Consider the following 9,805-nt stretch of genomic DNA (forward strand, 5'->3'; position numbering starts at 1 on the left):
CTCCTCCCCTGGTCCTAATTGGGCCCTTTGCAGGGGGAGTGCCCTTCCTCCTCCCGTTAGAACCCCTGTCCCTCAAGGGCCACCCTGTCTACCTACACCCTTTGTGTTTCTTTGGTGGACACATTTGTTCGGGTCTCACCACTGCCCACTTTGACTTTGTGTCCCCGGCACCAGCCCACTACCTGTACACAGTGGGTGCTTAATGAATGCTTGTCACTTGAGTCCATCTGCATCTGTAACAATAATGATCCCCTCTCTCTCAGTGTACTCACAGAGTATAAGCCATGGTAAGAGCAAACATTTCAAGTCTGCCAAGTTGTTATCTCATCTAAGTATCACCATCCTCATTTTGGAGATGAGGAAAGGGAGGTTTCCAAAGGTGGTGGTGACTGGCCTCCAGACTCCAGCTGAAGGTTCCTAGCTCACCAGCCAGCCAAAGGCATGGAAGGCCGAGTGGATGCCTACACTTTACAAGTCCCTAGGGGATCTCGAGGAAATGCTGCAGACCTCAGGGCAGAGAGGTGGGAGGCTGCTGGGCCCGAGGGTCATCGACAGGGCAGATAGGATCCCCCAGGCGGTGGCCTTGCTTTGTTTTGTACTAGGGAGGGCTGGATGGGGTGGGAGGGGAAGAAATGGAAGGAGAGGGAAGCAGGCTTTCCCCCTAGAAATGACTGGGATATGAAGACAAAGGCTATCAGTAAGAATCTGTTTTCAAAAAGATCTTTGGGATCTGTAAAATGTTACAGAAAGATGAGTAGCTATTTTATTTCTAATTAAATTTTTATTTTTATTTTAAATTACAATTTTAAAATTAAAAATTTAATTTAATTTTAAATTAAAATTACAATTTATTTTAAAATACAATTTTATTTAATGGTGATGATGATAGCCCCTCTGTCTATACCCTGAGTATAGAGCAGGTGTTTTTAACAAGCATTGGTCCAATGGCATCATCATTTCCAGCTCCTCCCTTTTTCCCTGGTTCTGAGGCCTTTTGTAAGGCCACTGCCCAACCCTTCTCCTCTCTGATTCATCCTCTCCTTCCAGTGCTCCGTTGATTTCTCTTCCTGCCCCACACATCGTATTTTCTCTCCTCTTCCCTATCTTGGTGTCTCTGCACCTGCATCTCTCCCAACAGAGGTTCGGATTTAGTCATTCTCTCCTCCTGCCAGGCCCCCCTGGCCTATCCATGCCTATGTCCTCTACACTCTACACTGACTTTACCTCCCACCCCCCCCTTCCTGTCTCCAGGCCTTCCTCTGCTGTGGGCACCGGGCCAGCACCCTCCACCTTCTCAGATACCCCCTGGAAATGAGTTCCTGGTGTGGTTCTTTTCCAAGAAGTCTTCCATGGGCCACCATCACTGGTGGTTAAGAGGAGGATGGAAGTGGGCAGAATGACTGTTTTCAAGCCTCTGAAGGGCTTGTCCCATGGCAGAAGGATTGTTTGTCTCTTTCTGCTTGACCGTAGTGGGCAGAATCAGGCTCAGCTGTGGGTCAGCAGCCAATTCCAGGCAATCAGGTTTTAGATTGAGATCAGCACACACTTCGGAACAGTGAGAGCTGTCCCAAGGGGAATGGGCAGCCTTAGGATACATCTACCTTCCCAAACCACCTTCTCTCTCTCCCTGGTGTTCTCCCCTTCCCCAAGGAAAGAAATGGCCTTTCTAACCCTCACTTCACTGCTAAGTCACTAAGTCTAGTGAAGGAGTGGCCCCTGGGTCCTCCCTTCCCCTGCTACCAGATGAGCAGGGAAAAGGGGCCCAGGGGAGCTCTGGGACATCCCTGGTCAGTGCTTCCTTAGAGGTTGGTCCGTGAATGAGTAAATGGGCCCAGACTGGCCCTTCACGCTGAGCGGGCTTCTCTCTGTGGGCCCCTGAGCTCAGATCACTACCCTTCCCAAAGGTCTACGCCCCAATTCTACCAGAGGCTTTCCCCACCTCCCACCATGGGGTCTTAGCACCTTCCCCCAAGCCCTAGAAATCACTATGTAGACACATTATGCAGACAAGATACACACCATATACTTATCATGACCCATATTGGTCCCCCCCAAGTAAAACGTATCCCCCCAGGGGGCAGGACCCAGCACAGTACCTGGCACACAGCAGGTGCTTAATAAAGGCTCCATCTCCTCTCTGCTCACTAACCTCTACCCAGCTGCTCTGAATTTCCTCCCAAGTCAGGCTATCGTCAGTCCCTCCTTTCCCCTCCCTCCATGCTGGTGGCCTCCTTTTCACTCCTTCATCTATTTTTAATCTAATTCTAACACCCTCAATAGCCAATGAGTCTGGCTTGGATGCCATGAGGGTGCAGGGAGGTGGGAAAGGCTGTCTTGGCAGTCCCTCTGGAGGAAGTGAAAGTTGACTCCTTCCTGAGACCAGTCTCTCACTCCATTCCCAAATAAAGTAGGTGCTACTTCCCACCGTGCTCTCTCCCACGTCCACGCCTTTGTCCACCTCTCACATCTGGCACTGATGCTGTCATCTCCATCCACTGACATCCTTCTCCTCCTTCAGTGACCAGCTCAGGGTCACCTCCTCTGATCCCTCCATCCAGGAGAAGGGTCCTTCCCACCCAAGGGCCTTCCCTGTCTGTTGTCTTTTTCTGCAATAACTAGTCATTCCTGGAGCCATAATCCTAACACTTGCTAACATTTTGATAGACCTTCAGGTCTGCAAAGTGTTTTACGATTTTCTCATTGGCTCCTCCCAACAGCTCTTTGAGGTTGCTGGGCTATTATTATCCCCATTTCACTGATGAGAAGACTAAGGCTGAGATGCTTAGGGTCACCCAGCTAATAAGTATCTAAGTGCCCTCTTGTTCCAAAACCCACGTTCCTATGAAGCTCCATCTCAGCTTCCTTATAACTTTGTGAGACTGTCCTGCTTTAGGTCAAGGACGGTTTTCCATCTTGGTATGTCCAGCACAGAACCCAGTCCTGGTATGAGGTGGGGATTTAGCAATTATGAATTACACTCCTGAAATCTCAGAGATGGAAGAGACTTGAGGGTCATTTAGTCTAACACCGGGCCCTTCCAGTGTGGGGGAATCCCATCTAGAACCTCTGCTCCAAAGCATTCTCGACCGCCCTTGAAAAAGGACAGAGACCCCCATCTCCTCCCTCCCTGGCAGCCCACCAGACCTAACCCTGCATGGCCACAGTTTCCTTGTAAGGTAATTGGGCGCCTCAATTCCAGGTGGGTTGGAGAATTGTCTTCCTTACAACCACCAAAAATCTGTCTAATGTGCAGAGCTAAAGGATGTACACTCCTGCTCAAAACCCTTCTGGGGCTCCCTATTACCTCAAGGATAAAACTCAACCGCCGCTTCCTTCCCCATTGTGCCCCAATCTCCCTTTTCTCTGTCTTGTCTCATAGGCCTTTGGGGGGGGGGGTCCTCTGGGCTTCAGCCCAGCTGCCCAACACAGCATTCCATCGGTCCCAGAACAGGCAGTCCCTGGAGAGTGGAATGTGCACCCTCCCCCTCATCTCAAGCTCTTCCCATCCTAATCTGCCCTGGAGGCTTAGCTCCAGCCGCTTTCCTTCCTGAAGGCTTTCCTGACCCCCACCCCCCAGGCTGCTGCTTATCTCTCTCCCTCCTCAGGCTACCGCGGAGCTCTCTGGGAGCCTGGATCCCTCTTCCATCCTTCCCCCTCCAGCAGAATGATTAGGATTTCTTGAGGTCGGGAGTGATATCAGTGTTGTCTTTGCAGGCCAGGTACCCACCATGGTGCCTGGCCCTTAGCCATCAATAAACACATCTGGGTGGACTGGAATGGAGCTGCTCCTGGTTCTGCCCCCCAGAGCTTCCAGATGGCGCCAGAAAGCGGTATCAGCCCCCCAGCCCACCCCAGGTCTCCTCTCCTCCAGGCTGGAGACAAACGGGGATCCTCCCACGGCATGATGGGAAGGCCCTTTGCCCACCGTGGGAAACTCTGCAGTTTATGGGAAGGAGGAAAAAGGCCTCGGCTCCCCCAGGGCTGCGTCTGTCTCATCTTTCCTCAGGTGCACAGTTCTGGGCACAGCGTGCCACAGACTCAGCCTTGGTGTGGGCGGCCAGCCCGGGGATGCCACCCCTGCCTGTTCTGACACCTGGGGGTTTTGTCCAACTGGTTTGAGGCTGACGGCTCTGGTTTCAGCCTGGAGCACGTGCGTGTCATTAAGCATAATGGCAGCATCAACTGGGCACAGAGAGAACTCTCCCCTGTCCAGGGGAGGCCCGGGCTAATCACAGAGGAGCCTCACTGCTGCCGGCTTGGGCCCTGGATCGCTAAAAGATAACACCAGTGCAGTCTGGGCTCTCAGAAGGAAAAATCGGCCCAAGTGTAATTCTTGAGGTAGTGAGCTCCCCGTCCCTGAAGGTCTTCAGGAAGAGGCCAACTGTAGAGGGGAAGGGCGAGGAATAAGCATTTCCAGAGCTCCTGCTTTGTAAGAGCTTCATAAATATCCTCTCACTTTGTCCTCACAACCCTTGGGAGGTAGGTGCTGTTACTATCCCATTTCACAGCTGGGGAAAGTGAGGCAGGCAGAGGTGAAAGCACTTGCCCAGGGTCACAGTGAGGCTGGATTTGAACTCAGGACTTCCTGCCTCCAGGACCGGCTGGAAGCCCCAGACCCCAGGTGACTTTGGAGATTCTTTTTGACTCAGCCTGTGGCGTAGTGGCTGCCCACAGAGTTTTGTCACTCGATCTCACACAGTCCACTGTGAGTTTAATTCCATTTGACCAGGAAGTAGCAGATGCCCTTTCTTTGCAAGGCCTTGGTTGGTAGTGGCGATGCACAGACCCCAAATTAAATGCTGCCTGCCCTCAAGGTGCTTCTATTCTACCGGGCATATGTGTGCACAGATAAGGAAACAGAAAAGCATTTGAAGAAGATAATTTGAGAAGTCCTTCTTCCTTCCCTCCCTCCCTCTTTTCCTCCTCCTCCCTTCTTTTCTCCCTCCCTCCTTCCCTCTCTTCCTTCTTCCCTCGCTCCCTTTCCCCTCTCCTCCCTCCCTCCCTTCCTTCCTTCCGCCCTCATTTCTCCCCTCTTCTTCCCTCCCTTCCTTTCCTCCCTCCTTCCCTCTCTTCTTCCCTCCCTCCCTCTTTTCCTCCTTCTCTCTCTTCCTCCCTTCTTTTCTCCCTCCCTCCTTCCTTCTCTTCCTCCCTCTCTTCCTTCTTCCCTCCATTCTTCCCTCCCTCCCTCTCTTCCTCCCTTCCTCATTTTTCTTCCCTCTCTCCTTCCTTTCTTTCCTCCCTCCTTCCCTCTTCTTCCCTCCCTCTCTTCCTCATTCTTTTCTTCCCTTTCTCCTTCCGTACTTTCCTCCCTCCCTCCCTCTTTCTCTTCCTCTCTTCTTTTCTCCTTCCCCATAGCCCAGCGCTCTGCTGGTGCCCCTCCCAGGGGCTCTTCCCTGGGTCAGAACTTCCTTTTTCTTTTGCCATTTTGCTCATTCCATCTCCATATAATTGGTTTCCTTAGTCAGTGTATTTCATTTAAGACATTTCCCCAAGAGCATTCTGGGAGGGCTCAGTCCATGAGCTTCCCCCTGCCACCAAAAGGGTAGAGACTCAGGCTCTCGAGGAGGGCCCCCAGCACCTTGGGTGGGGCTCCATTAGGGTTTTTTTGTTTGTTTGTTTGTTTGTTTTTTTAAGAAAATGTGGACAAGAGTCATAAGGGATGAGAATACAAGAGTGGGTGGTGATCTGCTCTGGCAAAGGCAGGGCCCACACTGAAACAGTGAATAAATATCTTTGAAATATAACACAGTCCCCGTCAGTAAGCATTTATTAAGTACCTACTATGTGTAAAACACCATGTTAAGCACTGGAGACACAAAGAAAAAAATGGAAAATATTCCCTGTCTTGCATTGAGGGACCTTCCTTCTTATGGGAAGATACAGGCAAAGAGATGGCTAAACACATGTTAATTTCAGGAAAGGGAAGGGAATGAGCATTTATATAGTGCCTACTGTGTGCCAGGCTTTTTTTTTTACAAATATCTCGTTTGATCCTCTCGACAACTCTACAAGGTAGGTGCTATGATTATCCCCATTTTGCAGCTGAAGAAACTGAGTTAGGCCCAGGGAAGCACAGCTAGTAAGTGTCTGAGGCCCAATTTGAACTCAGGTCTTCCTGACTCCAAGACCAGCACTCTGTGTACCCCAGCTGCCTCTAATAATGGGGGTCAGGAAAGGTTTCCTGTGGGAGGCGCCCCCGAGTTGAGCCTGGAAGTCCCCTAGAAGGGAGGAGGAGGGTGAGCATTGCAGCCCTTGACAGACTGGCCCCCACTGACCACACCTCACTCCAGTCCCTCCTGTCTACTCACGCAGCCACCAGCCGTACAGCCAAGCCCTTGTGACCTTTCACAGAGCTGCTGCACTGGCCCTTCCCGAGCAAAGCCAGTCCATCCTTCACCCAACCCGATATTCTTGAAATACCCGTCTGACCACTTCCCCTTCCTCTCCAGAAGCCTTGCTGTCTCCCTCCTGCCTCCAGGATAAATACAATCCACTCTTTGGCCTCTCAGTGCCTTTGCAGACTGGTTTGCCCCCTCCCTCCATCACCCGTTACCCAGCCCCGCCCATCCCTCCAACTCTGCTCCAGCCATTCTGGTCTGGACAGCGTTCCCTAGAGAGCCCTCCCCCTAAGGACTGTGCTCCTCCTCTGCCCCAAAATGACCTCCTGTGGTTTTTATTTACTCATCTTTGGGAGAGCCGCTTTCCCTTAGCAGAATGCAAGCACACTGAGGGCAGGAATGATTTGTATCCCAGTGCCTGAGCCCAGGGGCTGGGACACAGACGCTTAAGAAATCCTTGTTAACTGAAGTAAATGGAATTACCTCCGTCCTTCTAGCACAGACACATGGCTGCTTGCCCAGCTTTCAGAGAAGGGAGCTTCCTTCAAGGGTAGGGGGCACGGGGCGGCCTCCTCCAAGGGTCCTCCTCACCCTAAGCTCCTAGGATCTGAACAACAAAAAATAGCCAGCTCTGTGTGTGTGTGTATGAATGCGTGTTTGTGAATTTGTGTGTCTTTGTATGAAGGGTATGTGTGTGTCTGTGAGTGTGTGAATGTGTATGTGTCTATAAGTGTGTGAATGTATGTGTGAGCATGTGAGTGAGTGTGAATATGTGAGTGTCTGTGAGCATGTGAATGTGTGTCTGTGTATGAGGGCATATGTGTGTCTGAGGGTGTCTGTGAGCATGTGAATACATGTGTCTGTGTATGAGTGTGTATGTGTGTAAGTGTGTATCTGTGTCTGTGAATTGTGAAAGCATATGTGTCTGTGAGTGTGTATGTGGGGGGAGTATGTGTCTATATGTGTGTGAATGTGTGTATGTGTATCTGTGAATGTGATTGCATGTGTATGTCTGAGTATAAGTGTGTAAGTTTGTATGTGAGTGTGTCTGTGAGTGTGAATGTGTGTTGGTGTCTATGTGTGAATTGTGAAAGTATGTGTGTGTCTGTGAGTGTGTAGGTATGAGTACATGTGTGCATGACTCTGTGTGTGTGTGTGTGTGTGCGCGCGCGCGCGCGTGCGGAAGGGCTTTTTCTGAACTTTCCATCCCTTCTTCCGTTCCCTTCCTTTAGACACTTTCTGTCCTTGCCTGTGTCTCTCTGTGGACAGACAGACCGGCTCTGTTCTGGGGAAGCAGGTTGGGCCACGCCAGCAAACAGCCTCCAAGACTGAAAACAGTTCCAGATCATCCTGAATGCGGCTCTTTCTGTGGCCATGAATCAGGTTTTCTCCACGCCTGGGGCAGCCCCAGCTCAGGGGCTGCCCTGCCCCAGCAGTCACTTCCTGCCATCCAGCCAGGCTCTCCCAGCCTCAGCTGCCTGTGAGGCAGGGGCCGCACAGCGCCAGCCTTTGCTTTGTACAGACCTTTCCCTGGAGGCCCTCCTTTTGTCTCCCTAGCACTTAGCACAGTGCCTGGCACATAGTAGGAGCTTAATACATGTTTATTGATTGACTGAACAACCCTGTGAGGCAGATGCTATTATCATCCTCCCCACATGACAGATGAGGAAACTGAGGCTCACAGTGACTTGCCCAAGGTCTCATAGCTCATAAGTATTTGTTAGAACAGAACTCAACACTACATCCTTTCCTACTCAGTGCCATGGAAAACCAAAAGGCAGCGAAATCGGAACAGAAAGAAGTGGGGCAGGACACAGGTGTCTGGCTGTGTGGTACTCCATTCAGCCTGAAAGAGTCCAGCTTCCAGAAGTCACTTGTGGCAGAGACCCGTCCAATGTGGAAGACAACCAATTCGACTTTGAAGTCCAGCCCCCAGAGAAAGAGGAGGGATTCAGAAAGTGAATGACAAGTAGGGAAAAGGCTGCTATCACCAAAGATCTTGGGAGGAAGAAAACTCACCTATGACCTGGCGCATACGCAGCCAGAACTGGGAAGACATTAACACCAGAACAGAATAGGATCCATTAGGAGATCACGCTTTGTGATCAGTTCAAAGAGCCGGGGTATTGATGAATAAATAGACAAGACAAGGGGGCGGGAATCACACCTGACGAAGCAGAGGAACGTATGCATTCCCAAGAGAGCTTGGAAGCACAGCACAACGTTCCCGCAGGCTTTAACAGAGACAGAAGAATTGGGAGTACAGAATCTCGGCCTGCCCAGGAGAAATACTGGCAGAATATTTAACAGCTCGAATCGAGGGTGCTAAGTCTTCCAAGGAAAGAAAAGGGGGATGCAGATACACAGAAGTGAAGGACAGCCTGCAGAAGAGATGAAGGACAGACACAGGAGAGAAGGAAATAGGTGCCGGGTGATCAGACCAGGGGCAACGGACTCAGGGGTCGAGTTGACCTGGTGAGCAAAAGATGGGAGGTGAGGCCAGAGCAGGAGGGACGGCCTAGGAAAGCAGGGAGGCGACAACTGATGAGACCGCTGCAATCAGGATAGGACTGAAAGGAAGGCGAGAAGCATGAGAGGCGGAGGAAGGACGGGAGAAGGGGAAGGTACAGCATCTGCGATCCCTGTGCGCGGCTACAGTCGGGTGAAGCTACAGACCGTGGCAGCGAGGTCTGGGAAGCCAGGATCTATCAACTGGAGGGAGCTCAGCTCCCCAAAGAGGAGGTGGGATGGGGGGGGGAAGACTGAGAACTTGGTGCCAAGCTCCTTAACAGCAGAGGGAGGATGACTGGGAGCTGGGAGAGAGTCACCAGGCTACAGAGAGGGCGATGCCGCTGGATGGTGATGGTGATAACGGCAGCTAACGTTCACCCGGTGCTTACCACGTGCCAGGCACCACGCTCAGCACCTTACAAATAGCTCACTTGGTCCTCACAACAATCCAGGGAGGGAGGCACTGTTATTATCTCCATTTTACAGCTGAGGAAACTGAGTCAGAGGTCAAGGGACTCACCCAGGGTCACACAGTCAGATTTGAACTGAGTTCTTCCAGACTCCAGACTGGGATCTCTCTATCTACTGACCACAGAGAGCCCCACCCCCTTTAGAATTGTTGTGGGCAAACCCGCCCCAGCTGGACCACGAGATACTGATGATGGAGTAGAGGAAGGCCAGGTCTTCTGTTGCCTACCCCATGATAAGAACAAGGGGTCTGTCCCCTCAGCTTTTAGTAAATCCTTCATGCAAAGGAAATGAATTCTAGAATTTACCTTGAATGTGGTGTTTGGGTTTTTTTAAATATGAGGCAATTGGGGTTACCTTTGCCCAGGGTCACACAGCTAGTGAGTGTTATGTGTCTAAGGCCGGATTTGAACTCAGGTTCTCCTGACTCCTGGGCCGGGTGCTCTATCCACTGCACCACCTAGCACCTTCCCTCCCTCCCTCCCTTC

Source organism: Phascolarctos cinereus, unplaced genomic scaffold (assembly GCF_003287225.1).
Source record: "Phascolarctos cinereus isolate Bilbo 61053 unplaced genomic scaffold, phaCin_HiC Scaffold_1;HRSCAF=81, whole genome shotgun sequence".
Taxonomy (NCBI): Eukaryota; Metazoa; Chordata; class Mammalia; order Diprotodontia; family Phascolarctidae; genus Phascolarctos; species Phascolarctos cinereus.